The sequence below is a fragment of the Drosophila miranda genome (genome assembly GCF_003369915.1).
Source record: "Drosophila miranda strain MSH22 chromosome Y unlocalized genomic scaffold, D.miranda_PacBio2.1 Contig_Y2_pilon, whole genome shotgun sequence".
Taxonomy (NCBI): domain Eukaryota; kingdom Metazoa; phylum Arthropoda; class Insecta; order Diptera; family Drosophilidae; genus Drosophila; species Drosophila miranda.
This window is the reverse complement of record NW_022881614.1, coordinates 28,889,393-28,905,633: the sequence shown is the minus strand read 5'-3', so window position 1 is coordinate 28,905,633 and position 16,241 is coordinate 28,889,393. Positions and strand designations below refer to the sequence as shown.

At 41.7% G+C, this 16,241-nt stretch overlaps 2 pseudogenes; both read right to left on the bottom strand.

The window, feature by feature from the left end:
* Nucleotides 1-106: 106 nt before the first annotated feature.
* LOC117193927 lies at nucleotides 107-8,542 on the bottom strand (annotated as a pseudogene).
* A 944-nt stretch (nucleotides 8,543-9,486) lies between these two features.
* On the bottom strand, nucleotides 9,487-13,802 carry LOC117193926 (annotated as a pseudogene).
* Nucleotides 13,803-16,241: the final 2,439 nt, after the last annotated feature.

The window sequence follows — 16,241 nt, the reverse complement described above, 5'->3', positions numbered from 1 at the left end:
ACAAGATCCCGTGAGTATTTTATGTCTCTGTTTAAGACCTTGGCCTCTTGTTGTGACAAAAAAAAGATTAATTTATATTTGATCAATATAATTGATAAGCAAATGGTCAACCGTAGCATTCAAAGCGATCGTACTGGACCCGCCTCGCCTTCCGCCGATGCACACATATCTCAATGCACCAGGCCAAAAAGCTCACGGGGAAGCCCACAACTAGCACCAACCAGGCTGTGGTAAAGAACTGCAGATCCAGTGGCTCCACAGGGTATGTGTCCAGAAAGATTTGAGCATAGCCGCCCCGCACGGCGTAGCGAAAGGCCACATCCTCCCAGTAGTTCCAGAGACCAGCCTGCCAGCTGTATAGAATGAAACGATCCAGCGCCAATGCGAAACTCTCGTTCCTTCCCATGGGAATTACATTGAAGAGGCCGCCGAAGCACACACTGGACAAGCGGAAATAGGGCTGGATGAGGACGCGCTGTTGGCGGTTGAAGAACTTCCAGGTATCCTGGGTTACCACATAGGCATAGGACCGTGAGGGACTCGCCAGCAGGGTTTGGTAGTCCTGTGAGCTGCGCGAATCAAGCTGAGGCTCCAGCGAGGATGTGTCTACAACAGGGAGCGAGCGCAGTTCCTCCAGCAACGACTCCGGTAGAATGATGGGCAGCCGTGAGAAAATCAGATCCGACCAGGTATCAATTGGACGAGTGAACACCGGCTTCATATCGTAGGCTGTCATGTGGCTGGAGTGGTAATTGTTGAGAATGAAGCCGAGGACGAACAGCAGCGTGTAGAACAAATTCACGCGCAATGAAGCCTGGCTCAACCTTAGATTCATGTTCATTTTGGGGCTGATCATCAGGATGGCCATGGCCTGAAGCATGTTCCTGTTAAAGGAGTCACATAGAATATGGCAAGAAACAGGGTGGACCAGATGTCTTTTCCCAGGGGCCAGACCACGTACATCCACTTGGGCAGCTCCGGGTCCAGCGGCACCATCACACAGCTCATCATCATCTCCAGCGGATAGCTGTACTGCGTTTCTTCGGCAAAAAAAAACCGAAACGACGAGACCAGCCTTCATTCATTTATCCCACCCTTTCATGGGGAAAACTCGCGTTCACAAATAGCTTTAAAAATAAAAACAAGAGTGCCATTGAAATAATATTGTGCTTATGGGTAATTGCAAAATCGTTAAATGCAAAATTCTATGAAACTGGATTGTTCGAGTTTGGGTTGTAGGGATTCGGCTATTGCCAATCGAAACTTCTGAATGGGGATGTCGAATAAGGGAAAGTTCATGGATATGGATAGGGATACGTGCTGCATGCAAACTTACTTTTTGATGGAAAATAAAAATAAGTATTTGCGGGGAGTTTAAAAAGTCTTAATTGCACTTGAAGCGTTTATTTACAAATCCTATTCATGATTATCAGTCGAACATAAGGAGATAATAACCATATAGTAGTGTTGTGTTGCTCATGAGTGAGTGAACAAAAAAGAGTTGTTCACTTAAGTGAGCAACTGAACATGTTCCTTCCAAGTTGTTCTTTTTTGTTCACTTGTTCTTTGTTGTTCACTTGTTCTTTTTTGTTCACTTGTTCTTTTTTGTTCACTTGTTCTTTTTTGTTCACTTGATCTTTGTTGTTCACTTGTTCTTTTTTGTTCACTTGTTCTTTGTTGTTCACTTGTTCATTTTTACTCACTTGTTCATTTTTACTCACTTGTTCTCTTCTCACTTTTTGCGCAATTTTGCTCCTCAAAGGGCATTTTGCGATCTGGCAGCTTGTTTACAATTTTGAAAAATTCACTATGTCGCTTATTCGGAAGTAGTGAGATTTGGAACCATTTCGAGGAAGTTGGACGCCAGGAAGCCAAGTGCAAGTATTGCAAATCTATTTTGAGTTGCAAAGCTCAAAGCAACTTAAGCCGCCATTTAAAGAGCAAGCACGTGCGGCCACAGCGGTGTGCTTAACTACAGACGGTTGGACATCTATAACCAACGAAAGTTATCTGGCTGTCACAGTACATTTTATCGATGAGGAATCAACGATGCTGACCTCCTATACAATTACTTGTCAGGCCTTTGAAGCGTCGCACACTGCTGCGAATCTGTGCAGCTTTTTGGAAAAAATTGTGAATGAATGGGATCTCAAAAACAAAGTCGCAGCAATAGCATCCGATAATGCACACAACATTGCTCTTGCTATTAGAACCGGCAATTGGAGTCATATATGGTGTTTTGCTCATACCCTAAATCTAATTGTCCAAAAAGCTCTAGATAAAATGAGCAGTGTGCGCAGAAAAGCTAAAGCTATAAGCGAATATTTTCATCGCAGCACATCAGGCTTAAAAAAGCTTAAAGATATGCAAGCGCTGCTTAAGTTGGCTGACCTCAAACTAACACAGGATGTGCCAACACGTTGGAACTCAACGTACAAAATGTTTGAACGGCTGTCTATCCTGAAGGAGGCAGTCGTGGCAGCTCTGTCAACAAGGACAGATTTAATTTTGTCACCAGAAGACTGGGATGTCATTGATGGAGTGCTTCCCGTATTAAAGCCATTTTATGAAGTTACAGAAGAGATCTCAGCTGAAAAAAACGTAACATTGTCAAAAATAATTGCTTTGACTGGATTACTTCAAAGAAAAATGGCTCAAATATATCCAACAGTTAAAAATAACCTAGTTGCCGAAGTAATCAATGAAATCATAAACGAGATGGACGGCAGGTTTAACGATTTCGAGGCTAATATTTTGTATGCGGAGAGCACTGTTCTGGATCCCAGGTTCAAAGGACGCGCATTTAAATCTGCGGAGGCCTTTAAAAAGTCAGTAGCGGATATCAACAAAAAATTGGCTCAAACAATACGGTCACTCCCTGAACCTCCACAAGAAGCTATAAGCAACAAAAAACAAGAAGAGGACACAATATGGGCTGAATTTGATACCACTTTTCAGCAAGTAAGCCAACCCACCAACAATACGGCAGCATCCATAAGATAAATGGATAAGTACCTGGCTGAGGAGTACATCAGCCGAAAAGATGATCCATTGGTATAGTGGAATCAGCGGAAAGCGCAATACCCGCTACTTTATAACTATATGCTGAAGCACCTCTGCTTAGTCGCCACCTCAGTGCCATGCGAGCGCATATTTTCAAGTGCAGGCGAAACCATACGTAAAAGGCGCTCCCTTTTAAAGTCAACAACCGTTGAAAATTTAATTTTTTTGTGGTAAAAGTGTAACGTCCAAAAGGAATCGTTTCCGACCCCATAAAGTATATATATTCTTGATCAGCATCAATAGCCGAGTCGATTGAGCCATGTCTGTCTGTCCGTCTGTCCGTCCGTCCGTCTGTCCGTCCCCTTCAGCGCCTAGTGCTCAAAGACTATAAGAGCGAGAGCAACGATGTTTTGGATCCAGACTTCTGTGATATGTCACTGCTACAAGAATATTTCAAAACTTTGCCCCGCCCACTTCCGCCCCCACAAAGGGCGAAAAGTGTGGCATCCACAATTTCGACGATACGAGACAACTAAAAACGCAGAATCGTAGAAGATGACTATATCTTCTAGAGTGCAAAATCTGATTCAGATCATATAATTATTATAGCCAGCATCAAGAAAACAATTTCATTTTTTCTCGCCCTGTCTCTCTCTAACACACACGTAGCATAGGCGGCTTTGCTTAGAGTAAAACATTAGCGCCTAGATCTCAGAGACTGCAAAAGCTAGAGCAACCAAATTTGGTATCCGCCCCCGCAAAGGATGAAAATCTGGGGATATTCACAAATCTCAGAGACTATTAAGGCTAGAGTAACCAAATTTGGTACCCGCACTCCTGTTAAATCTCACTATAAAACGTATATCTCAAAATTTCGCCCCACCCCCTTCCGCCCCCACAAAGGACGAAAATCTATTGCATCCACAATATTGAGGATACGAGAAAACTAAAAACGCAGAATCATAGATAATGATCATATATATCAGATTGCTGATCAGATCATTTTTATAGCCAATAGGAACAAATCAATTTGCAGTGGCTACGCAGCGCCCGACGTCACGCTCAGACTGATTTTCTGTCTCTCTCGCACGCACTCTTTGTCGTGTCGTTTAATATTAGCGGCGTCTGCCGGAGGAGAGCCATACTAACTTAAAATAGGGTATAACTGTAGAGTTGCGGTGTCCGCAGCAACTCACAACGTTCCCCCTCGTTTTTAGTTATAAATGTTTGATTGGCGGGATATTCCCAGCCATGATGCAGGTGACCAAAGAGGCGATTACCCCATGGCTCTCCGCAATATTCACAGCTTGTATAAGTACTGGCTATATCCCTATCCAATGTAGAACCTCGAGAGTTGTCTTCCTCCCAAAGGCAGGAAAGTGCAGCCATGCGAGTCCCAAGGACTATAGACCGATAAGCCTTACCTCCTTTATATTAAAAACGCTAGAAAAGCTGCTGGACTTACACATCAGAAATGAGGTAGGGGGACTGATGTCAACCAACCAGCATGCCTATACTAAAGGGAAATCGGTGGAGACCGCACTACATTCGGTAGTAGCTACCATTGAGAAAGCCCTTCACAATAAAAAGTATGCACTGGGAGTATTCGTGGACATCTCCGGAGCATTCAACAACGTGGCTACGGAAGCAATAACAAATTGCCTGGTAGCAACTAATACACACCCAGCAATCAACCTGTGGATAAGGAACCTCCTAGGTTGCAGACGGGTGCAATCAGAGTGGGGCACCGCTTCCATGGTGAAAGAGGCACACAGAGGCACACCCCAGGGTGGAGTCCTGTCACCCCTCCTGTGGAATCTGGTGGTCGACGACCTCATCAAGAGATACGAAAGGAAGGCCCCAATAATAACAGCTTATGCGGACGACATAAGCATACTTATTACGGGTGTTTGCCCATCGAACCTCAGCTCACTAATGCAACGAACACTCAGGGAGATACGCGAGTGGGCGGAAGAAGTAGGACTCAGTATCAACGCGGACAAGACGGACCTCATCCTCTTTACCAAGAGGTACAAGGTAGCGATATGGACCCCCCCGAAGATCAATCAAACTAGGCTAACCCCAAAAACACAAGTCAAATACCTGGGCACAGTACTGGATAGTAAACTGGCATGGAAACCCAATGTATTGGAAAGGGTGAAGAAGGCCACCATTGCGCTTTATGCATCCAAGAAGATGCTCAGCAGCACATGGGGCCTATCTCCGGCTCTGATGCATTGGATTTACATCTCGGTGGTGCGACCAACTCTGCTGTATGGAGTCTTAGTGTGGTGGCAAGCTACTGGAAAGAAAACGTATCATAAGCTTATGGAAAGGACTCAGCGACAGGCTTTGCTCTGTATTACAGGGGCGCTGAGGTCAACCCCAACAAAAGCACTCGAAACCCTACTTGGAATCGAACCCCTAGACATCCACGCCCGTCTGACTGCAGGAAAGGCAGCACAACGCCTCATCGCTTCAGGAAATATGTCGCCACAAGAATACGGGCATAGTTCAATTGGAAGGGGAATGAACAGATCAACTGATTACATGACCCCCCAAACATGCCTCGACGTAAAAACAACTGCATCCTTGGGACCTGAAGACTGGAAAATCGGAAGAGACCAAACGGAGCACCTCAATATATATACGGACGGCTCCAAGATGGACGGAGGAGTAGGAGCGGGCCTATACTGTACAGACCCTGAGATAAGGCTGTCATATAAGCTACCGGACCACTGTAGCATATTCCAGGCAGAGGTTTTTGCCATCAGGAAAGCAGCGGAAGTCGCTCTTCTCACTGAAAGAGCACACGATGCGGTCAACCTAGATACCCTAAGCACGACAAAGTCAGTGCGGATCTACTGGATTCCCAGCCACCAGGGCATCGAAGGGAACGATACGGCGGACGTACTAGCTAAGGAAGGCGTCGGGCTGGCGAATACGAGAACCGAGAACGTGCCTGTCTCCCTCAGAACGCTGCAAAGCGATCTAGAAAAGCAGGCCGGATCACAAACCGAATGTAGGTGGAGGAGTACCACCGCCTGCAGAACCTCGAAAATCATGTGCAAGGAACGCAATGACAAACTCAGCCACTACCTGCTGCACCTACCACGGAAGGACTGCAGATTATTAGTGGGAATATTAACGGGCCATTGCCTGGCTGCGGCGCATGCAACAAAGCTAGGCATCACAAACAGAGACAGTTGTAGGAAATGTGACGAACCTGGGGCAACCGAAACCCTGGAACATCTCATCTGCAACTGTCCTGCTCTCTTAAGGGCAAGGAGGAAGTACCTGGGCGCCCCAGTGCTGGCATCACTGGAAGATGCCTCCAAGAGGACGCCACAGCAACTACTGGCCTATGCGAAAAATACCTCGATCCTCGAGGACTTCAAAACCCACTAAACACTGCCGCGACGGTTCTGTTCTTTGGCCTGTAAGCGTTTACTGATGTTCTTATCTCCTAGGGGTAGCAATTTTAGATAAGCGTCGCTTTCGAATGTAATAATTTTAGTTTTATAGGATGCGTGTACATACATATAATGTGTGTATGTATCTTTGTAAAATGCACAACACCTCTCATTATTATTCTGGAAAAGTCAATTATACAAATAACCCAGAGGGAAAGATCATCCACGCAGGGACGGCAAATTTGAATGCGTAATGCAAATTTTGTCGAGTGTAGCTATGAATGCGTTAATTATGAAAATTTCACCTACATATGTGTGTCCCTAAGGATTAAGTGGATACATTTCTACTTATTTGGGTATTAGTGTTTTATACTAGTTTCACTTTACTGTAATATTATACAGAGCAAAGCTGTGCTATGGTACAACAACAACAAAATGTAGAGAAAAATCAAATAAATGTATTCTTTTAGTTTCGGATGTTTTCAAATTTATTCATGGCTATTTTTAGAACTTTTTATTTTCGGAAACACAGTCCTCTGTCTGTCGGCCTTTCCGGCACTGATTTCGATTGGATTCTGTTCTCCGAAAAACCACTGACAGCCGCATCAGCAACATTAATACATATAACAGCAGCGAAACACTGCTGAGAGCAAAACGATTTTAAATGCTAAGCCAAGCACGGCTCCCTCCCGGGTCGGAGAGCAAGAACTGCAAGTAAGTGGGGCCGACGCTCTACTTATGTAGTTCTTGTGCGCTATTTGCAGCGCTACTTTCAAGTGTCTTCGTAGCCGTGGTCGTCTAGTGGTTAGGACCCCACGTTGTGGCCGTGGTAAGGTGTGGCAGGTTTGAATCCTGGTGCTGCAATCCCAATGCTGCAATAACGCATTGTCACGGAGAGGACATCTTTTTTCGTTTACTTTTTTTGTATTACTTTCGGATGGTTTATAATATTTACACTTTTAAATCTTTTACTGAGATTAGCTACTATGGGCTGTGTATGGTTTATTGGTGGCTTTGTGTGAATCGAGGAATGAAGCACCTGTTCCTGAACTGCTTTTCGTCCTTTGCTGCGGCAATTCCCCGCGGCTTGCCACTCCAACGGCGGCTGGCATTGACTGGAATTTTAATTTAATTGTCAGCAATTGACAGAAATACACAAAATCCACTTCGGAGTGTCGACCAAACGATATTAAACGGATTAAAAATACGTCCCGTCCTCAAAACGAAATGAAACGAGTGAGATCGTATGGCCAATGGAAAGTCGAAGCTCGAATACCCTTTTGTGGAGAACGCCCTTAAGACGCAGAGCACACTCTTACAATAGATTGAATTGCTCCTAAGCCAACTACAACGTATGCTTATAATTCACATCTGACTTTTCAGGAACATTTTCATGATATTCATGATATGCGATTACCTACTCCTCAATGAAAAAGAGAGTAGGGTATCGTCGGAAAAATCACTTAAAATCAATTGAATGTGACCAACAGTGTTTGGCTATACCAATGACGAGAATTACAGTGAAAATATCGACGACAATGCGTTTTGTTGGCGTTGTGCAGCCACAGCTTATTGGATTTCCGCCGTGAGAAGCTGTTGATAACATTTGTTAGTCACTATTGGAGCAGAGGGCTACGGCTTCCGACAGTGACAGTTGGTATGAGGAAGCACTGATTAAACACAGGGACATAAGCCTCTATAATTGTCCGAAAGTCCTGCGGTTGGAAACGCTTGTCTTCCACAGCACGTCTTATTGAAATCGAACATTTGCGTAAATAACCGCTCACGCACATGCAAGTGGGAGACAATTATGTATATTATTTACCAAACACAATACACAAGAGAACAATGGAATGGCCGTTTCCCTGCCGTTCCAATGAAAATAAAGCAAAAATACAAATATTAACCGCAAAAGCGATGCTCCCATCTGCCATTTTGTCCCTTGGCTCCATCCTCCTTTTGGATGTGACGTGGGTGTGTGCAGTCGGCTGTATTTATGCATTTATAGTCGTTCATCTGTGGGTGTACGAGTATGCATATTGAATGGATAAAGGGGATTTGCGTTTATTTCGTCCTGGGTCTGGCCCGGTTACTCGCCTGACTGTGGGTGGGGCCGCCGCCGCCATCTACCACCCAAAGGGAAGAGCAACACGCCGGAAACATTTTTGTTGTGCCATTTCCATTGTTATACATTTTCGTTTTACATACACGCAGCAATAACGGGCACACCAACCCCTTCCATTGTATATTTTATAAACAAGAGCAGATAGGCTTTCGCCTGATGTTTACCCAAATAATTGGCACTTCACAATAACTTCAGTTTGACAAAGCTTAGCAAACATCACTACTTTCCTTACCATAACATGCATATACTCGTATGCATTTCCATTCTAGCGTAACGTTTTCATAGAGTTTCACATGCAATTATCTATCAATTGTTTGAATAAGTTAGCATTTAATAAATTTTGAAAATATTATATTTACAAAATTATATGGAAATGTGTTTTTATTGACTTTAAATATTTTTTCGCATGGTGGTTCTTTTTGGTTCTGCCCAACTATTTTATTTTAAATATAATTATACCGACAATTGAACGCAACGATTTTTAGCAAAGATACGAACCTTCGGCTTTTAGCGTAACTCCACACCAATATACATATGTATATCGATAACTTTCAACCAAAAAGGCACAAATCTTATAGAAAATGTATATTTAAATAATATTAAAATGATTTCACTAAAAATGCTGTCTCAAAAATTTTTCTTGAACCGTACTTAATAAAATTGCAGGGGTTTTTTGAGCATTTACTACAATTTGATTTTAATGATTTAATTTTTGCCAAACATTTATCTATCCAAAAAATAACCCTCAACTATTCCTCCAGTAGCTCAAATCCCATCCAGATATAGACTTCGGCGTTGTGAAACTGACGACGGGAAATGGTCACTTAAGTTAATTGGCTAAAATAGCAAAGACAATGAAAGAACAGAAATTAAACATACTCCGTTTACTCATTTTTACAATTTGAATACATTTGATTAGCTACAAATTAAAAATGCATATGCATCAACTACACAAATGTTATTCATAAAATGGCAACGTATGCTAGTACACGATTCAGTGACAAGTAGTTTCAATTATTAGTGTAATTGTACGTGTCCTCGAGGCGATGGCAGCGACGTCGTGTTGTGCGACGATAGCTGGTTCAGTCCAAATGTGGCACGTACATTGTCGCTGGAGAAGAAGAACTTTTGCAGCTAGCCCTTGTTATCCACGCAGGGGCGACGGTCCACTTCTTTTCCCTGCTGGAACAACACAACTGTGGGCAACTGGCGGGAGAAGCTGCTGTCCGAAATGCGATACTTCTGCGCCACATCCGGAAAACGGCCAATGTCAATCTTTCCAAATCGCAGATACTCAGCGTTGTACTCGTGGGAGAGCTCTGCAAACACGGGGGCGAAGTGGACACAACTCGGATTCCAAACGGTGTAGAAGCAAATCAACCAACTGGTGCGATTGTCCCTCACCAGCTCCTCCTCGAACACCTGGGAATTGCGGAAGTAGGTTATGTGCTCGGGTCCTCGATACGACGGCTCCGGCTCCAGCTCCTACGCTACCCCGTAGGTTATGCTTTTTTAATTAACAATTTCCCGTGATATTCTTTTTCTCAATTTCTTTTTTTTTTGGTTTTAAATCATCTCAAGGATGATCGGAATTTTGATCGTAGCACTGTAGCCACATTGATCAGATACTGGTGATGTAGTTTGGCGAGTTTGACAGGTCGGTATATAAAAACGAGGGGGAACGTTGTGAGTTGCTGCGGACACCGCAACTCTACAGTTATACCCGATACTAAGTCAGTATGGCTCTCCTCCGGCAGACGCCGCTAATATTAAACGACACGACAAAGAGTGCGTGCGAGAGAGACAGAAAATCAGTCTGAGCGTGACGTCGGGCGCTGCGTAGCCAGTGCAAATTGATTTGTTCCCTTTGGCTATAAAAATGATCTGATCTGATCCAGATTCAGCAACCTGATAGATATGATAATTATCTATGATTCTGCGTTTTAGTTTTCTCGTATCTTCAAAATTGTGGATGCCACAGATTTTCGTCTTTTGGGGGGGCGGAAGGGGGTTAGTCGAAATTTTGAGATATACGTTTTATAGTGAAATCTAACAGGAGTGCGGATAGCAAATTTGGTTACTCTAGCGTTAATAGTCTCTGAGATTTTTGAATATCCCCAGGTTTTCGTCCTTTGCGGGGGCGGGAGGGGGTATGGCGAAATTTGGATCCAGACTTCTGTGATATGTCACTGCTACAAAAATATTTCAAAACTTCGCCCCGCCCACTTCCGCCCTCACAAAGGACGAAAATCTGTGGCATCTACATTTTTAAAGATACGATAAAACCAAAAACGCAGAATCGTAGAGGATGACTATATGTTCTAGATCGTAAAATCTCAATCAGATCGTATAATTATTATAGCCAGAATAAAGAAACAATTTCATTCTTTCTCGCTCTGTCTCTCTCTAACACACAGGTTTCATGGTCGGTTTTGCCAATTGCAAAATATGAGTTCAAGGATCTCAGAACCTATAAGAGCCAGAGCAACCAAATTTGGTATCCACACTCCTGTGATATCGGACCTTGACCGTTTCGTGTCTAAATTTCGCCCCACCCCCTTCCGCCCCCACAAAGGACGAAAATCTGGGGCATCCACAAATCTCAGAGACTATTAAGGCTAGAGTAACCAAATTTGGTATCCGCACCTCTGTTAGATCTCACTATAAAACGTATTTCTTAGAATTTCGCCCCCCCCCTTCCGCCCCCACAAAGGACGAAAATCTGTTTCATCCACAATATTGCAGATTCATAGATAACGACCATATCTATCAGATTGCTGAATCTGGATCAGATCGGATCATTTTTGTCAGACTGATTTTCTGTCTCTCTCGCACGCACTCTTTGTCGTGTCGTTTAAGATTAGCGGCGTCTGCCGGAGGAGAGCCATACTGACTTAGTATCGGGTATAACTGTAGAGTTGCGGTGTCCGCAGCAACTCACAACGTTCCACCTCGTTTGATTAATAATTGATGTAAATTGTTATAATATTTAAAGATTTTGAATTTCCATCTGAGCCCGGCAAATCTTTGGCAATCGAAGATCAGGTGTTCGGCATATTCAGTTACATTGCACGTTTCGCAGATATTTGAGTCAATTTCTTTGATTCTGTGTAGGAAGACTTTGTCGTATGTGTGTCCCGTCATAAGTCTGTTAATGGTCTTGATGCTTTTAGCATTCCATTTAAGAGAAAAATGCCAGGGTTTACTGGGTATGTCTCTAAATATGTCTATGAGGCTGGATCCCTTCGTCCTACACTTCGTCCTGTAGTCCTATTCCATTTGTATACTAAAAAGTTCCTAATTTCTCTTTGAGCCTCCTTGTAGCTGTATTTTATATTAATTGTAAACCCCTCACTTGTAGCAGCCTTTGCTGCTATGTCAGTCTTTTCGTTGATGGCCACACCCTTGTGACCAGGGAGCCATAGAATGTAAAGTTTCTGAATGTCTGATTGGTTAATTATGTTGTGAATATCATTCACTAGGTACGAGTCTGTATTCTTATTTTTAATTAAATGTAATCTCCTAATCCATCACTTAAAATCACAGCCTTTTTATACCCGATACTCAAAATGAGTATTGGGGTATATTAGATTTGTGGTAAAAGTGGATGTGTGTAACGTCCAGAAGGAATCGTTTCCGACCCCATAAAGTATATATATTCTTGATCAGCATCAATAGCCGAGTCGATTGAGCCATGTCTGTCTGTCCGTCTGTCCGTCTGTCCGTCCGTCCGTCTGTCCGTCTGTCCGTCCCCTTCAGCGCCTAGTGCTCAAAGACTATAAGAGCTAGAGCAACGATGTTTTGGATCCAGACTTCTGTGATATGTCACTGCTACAAAAATATTTCAAAACTTCGCCCCGCCCACTTCCGCCCCCACAAAGGACGAAAATCTGTGGCATCCACAATTTTAAAGATATGAGAAAACCAAAAACGTAGAATTGTAGAGAATGACCATATCTTTAAGAGTGCGGAATCTGAATTGGATCGTATTATTATTATAGCCAGCATCAAGAAAACAATTTCATTTTTTCTCGCCCTGTCTCTCTCTAACACACACGTAGCATAGCCGGCTTTGCTTAGAGTAAAACATTAGCGCCTAGATCTCAGAGACTACAAAAGCTAGAGCAACCAAATTTGGTATCCACACTCCTAATATATCGGACCGAGACGAGCTTGTTTCAAAATTTCGCCACACCCCCTTCCGCCCACACAAAGGACGAAAATCTGTTGCATCCACAATATTGCACATTCGAGAAAACTAAAAACGCAGATAATGACCATATCTATCAGATTGCTGAATCTGGAACAGATCAGATCATTTTTATAGCCAATAGGAACAAATCAATTTGCAGTGGCTACGCAGCGCCCGACGTCACGCTCAGACTGATTTTCTGTCTCTCTCGCACGCACTCTTTGTCGTGTCGTTTAATATTAGCGGCGTCTGCCGGAGGAGAGCCATACTGACTTAGTATCGGGTATAACCGTAGAGTTGCGGTGTCCGCAGCAACTCACAACGTTCGCCCTCGTTGTAATTATATTTAAGACAAAGTTCGCAGGCCTTTTTAAGGCCTGCGAGTTCGGCATCTACTGAGGATAATCTGTTTTCTATTTTGTACTTGTGGATATTTCCACTAGGCCATTCAGTAGAATGGATACATGGATTTTGTTACATGTGTTAACACTATCACAGTCTTGAGTGTTTACAAAGATAGAATTAAATTCTCTTAAAGTACGTGTGTAACTCGTATCCGCTTTAGAGCGTATTAGCTCGTCAAACATTGTTGGATTGAACCTTTTAATTTTAAGCAGTTCTTTGGCTGTAAGCCATTTCGCCCTGAAAACAGGTGGCATTACACCAGCGAGGACAAAAATTTCGTGTTTGCTTGTGTCAGGTGGCACCCCAACACACCTTCTGAGTGATTTAGCTTGCGCTATTTCTATATCTTTGCTTGCTCCAAATCCCATGTCTGAAAAACTTGTGATAGCATATTCTTGTTTTGTTTTAATAAAAGCTTTGAAGATGTTGGTACTTGTTTTAGGTTTTAAACCTGATTTGATAGTAGTCGCAAGCTGGACGAGTTTGTTGTTTGTTGTTGTTATCTCACTTATCGATAAAATATACCGTCGGACCCTCAGAAATATACCGAAACATACCGCCTCATTTTCAAAATATACCGTAAATATACTGACGAATTCAAGTTATATTTTACATATTCCTCGTTATTGATATTCCGACGAATATTCTCAGCTATATAGAACATTTAGCCGTGCCCACATAACTTTACCCCATTGATGAATAAATTTTCTACTTAACTGGCTTATTTTAACAACTTGCTTTTATTGCATTTTGCGTAAAAAGAGGTTTTAGCGAAAAAGGTCAAACAAATGAAACGTAATAAAACGTAAGAGAAAAATCGTTCCAATTGCTCAATTTCTTTATTCCGTTGAATAATGCTGCCTAACTAAATCTCTTAGTTCTGCGCACATAATTTTATCCGATCAATGAATCAACTTTCTACCTAATTGACTACTTTTAAGTACTCTCTTTTATTGAATAGTGTAGAAAACAAGGTTTAACCAAAAAAAAAGTCAACAAAAAAACAGTGGCAACGTAAGTGAGTATGTAAAGTAAGTGAGTATGAAATGTCACGGCAACCGGAGTTTGGGCTCAGCTATACCCTATTTCGTTAATAGGGTTTTAATTAAAATACCTTTAAAACAGAGACTGAATAGTTTTGGCCTATATTGGTGCATTAGATGACAAACATATTCTCAGTTCTATAACATGCATTTCCCCAGGGTATGAAAAATGTTGCTCAATCCGCGCCATGCTGCTCGAATTCACGGCACATGAGTCTGGCCCATACTAAGTGAATGTTGCCAGCAGCATAAGACGTAAGAAAACGTAAGTGAGTATGGAATGTAAGGGACATTGTTGGGCTGAAAAGGACATTGTATCCCGGAAAAAATCCCTCAATTTGGGAAAATGTGCCAAAACTACTGCCAAATTACAAAATAGAGAGTAAGTCCCAAAGAAAAGAGAGCAAGTCCCAATAAAATATACGGTCTCACTCTAAAAAATACCAAAAATTTATCATATTCCTCGTTTTTGATCTTCCGTGGAATATTCTCAGCTATATAGCACATTTAGCCATGCCCACATAGTTTTATACGATTGGTGAATCAATTTTCTACTAGATAGGCTAATTTAAAGTTCCGATCTTTATTGAATGGTTTATAAAATAAAGTTTGAACAAAAGAGGTCAACAACAATTTCGACAAAAGTAATTCTTTTACATAGTAACTATACTATATCTACATAATAGCTACATGTTAACTACATTTGTATGTAAATATCAAAACCGAGACATGCAATGTGCACATTTTTACAAGTATGGCCGATTCTTTTCATATAAACCCCATGGAAGCGCCAGTGTTTACGACAAAACTCGTTATTGACGGCATATTTGAAAAAAGATCCAGAATTGGATGTTGATCATGAATTTACAACCGCTATGGACTAGAAAATGGCTCTAAATGGCATTTCTACATTTCTATAAATATATAAATATATATAAATCATATTCCTCGATTTAAACATTATTACTAGATAAATATATCCCTCATCCCTGAACACAGAATTTTAGATATGACTTCTTATTTGATTGTGGTTAAATAATGATTAAATAAAAACAGTCAACAAAAAAAAAAAAGCATAAAAGTGAGAGTATATGAAAAATGTATGCACTACAACTGAAAACGCACAGCAACACTACAAACTAGTATTGTAAGCTGCTCGCAATAGTATGGCGCCAAGCAGTTGTCGATAACATTAGAATTTAAATCAAATCTTCAGTTGAAAAATGTTTCTTACTGCATATGTTATTTATTCTGATTGAAATTGTTACGTCAGATTTTTGCAAGAGTCATTAACGGCTCGTTGAACTTTGCTGGGAAGGTCTCTCGATGAATAACAGATGATAGCAAACAAATTTTAATCAGTAAAACTCACTGACTCTACGTGATCATAGGCAGACGCTCGTGGCTGCAGACACTCTCATAATCAATTAAAAATTTTTATTTCGGGCCTCCTTTTTTGATTTTTTGTCAAATTATACCAACAAGCGTGTTTGAAATGATTGCATGAATTAGAAACACACATTACAGAGGATTGCTTGAGCTTTCTGCATCTTGACTTGCTGGGAACATTGTGTAAAGATTAACTTAAATGATTTATTTCTGATTGTATTCTTGTGATCGCGGGTCATGGAGATCGAACCTCCCACTCATGTATATACTGGTTTTACTGCTCTACATTGTATAGCATTGTTTACTGATTATATTATAAGCATGGTGGCACGAAAAATGCCTTTCCGCTTACCCTTAAAAAATGTAGCAGTACAAATTACATTTAATGCTTCATGAAAAGTGCATACGCACCGAGGTGATGAGGTTATATTATATATTTATGGATTCTTATTGTCAACAATATATATATTCTAGTGAAAATATAAATAAACAACCTGCACTTAGGTCAGTTTTTAATATTATCAGAAACGTCCCAGACCTTATACGTCTACTATTCTAGTATATATTTCAATGTGACTCAAACCGGTTTTAGCTGCCTCGTTATTGAGCTTTAGAGCCTTAGATTAACGTATCTTCATGGTCAACGAAGATGTGCTCTCCAATCCTTTGGT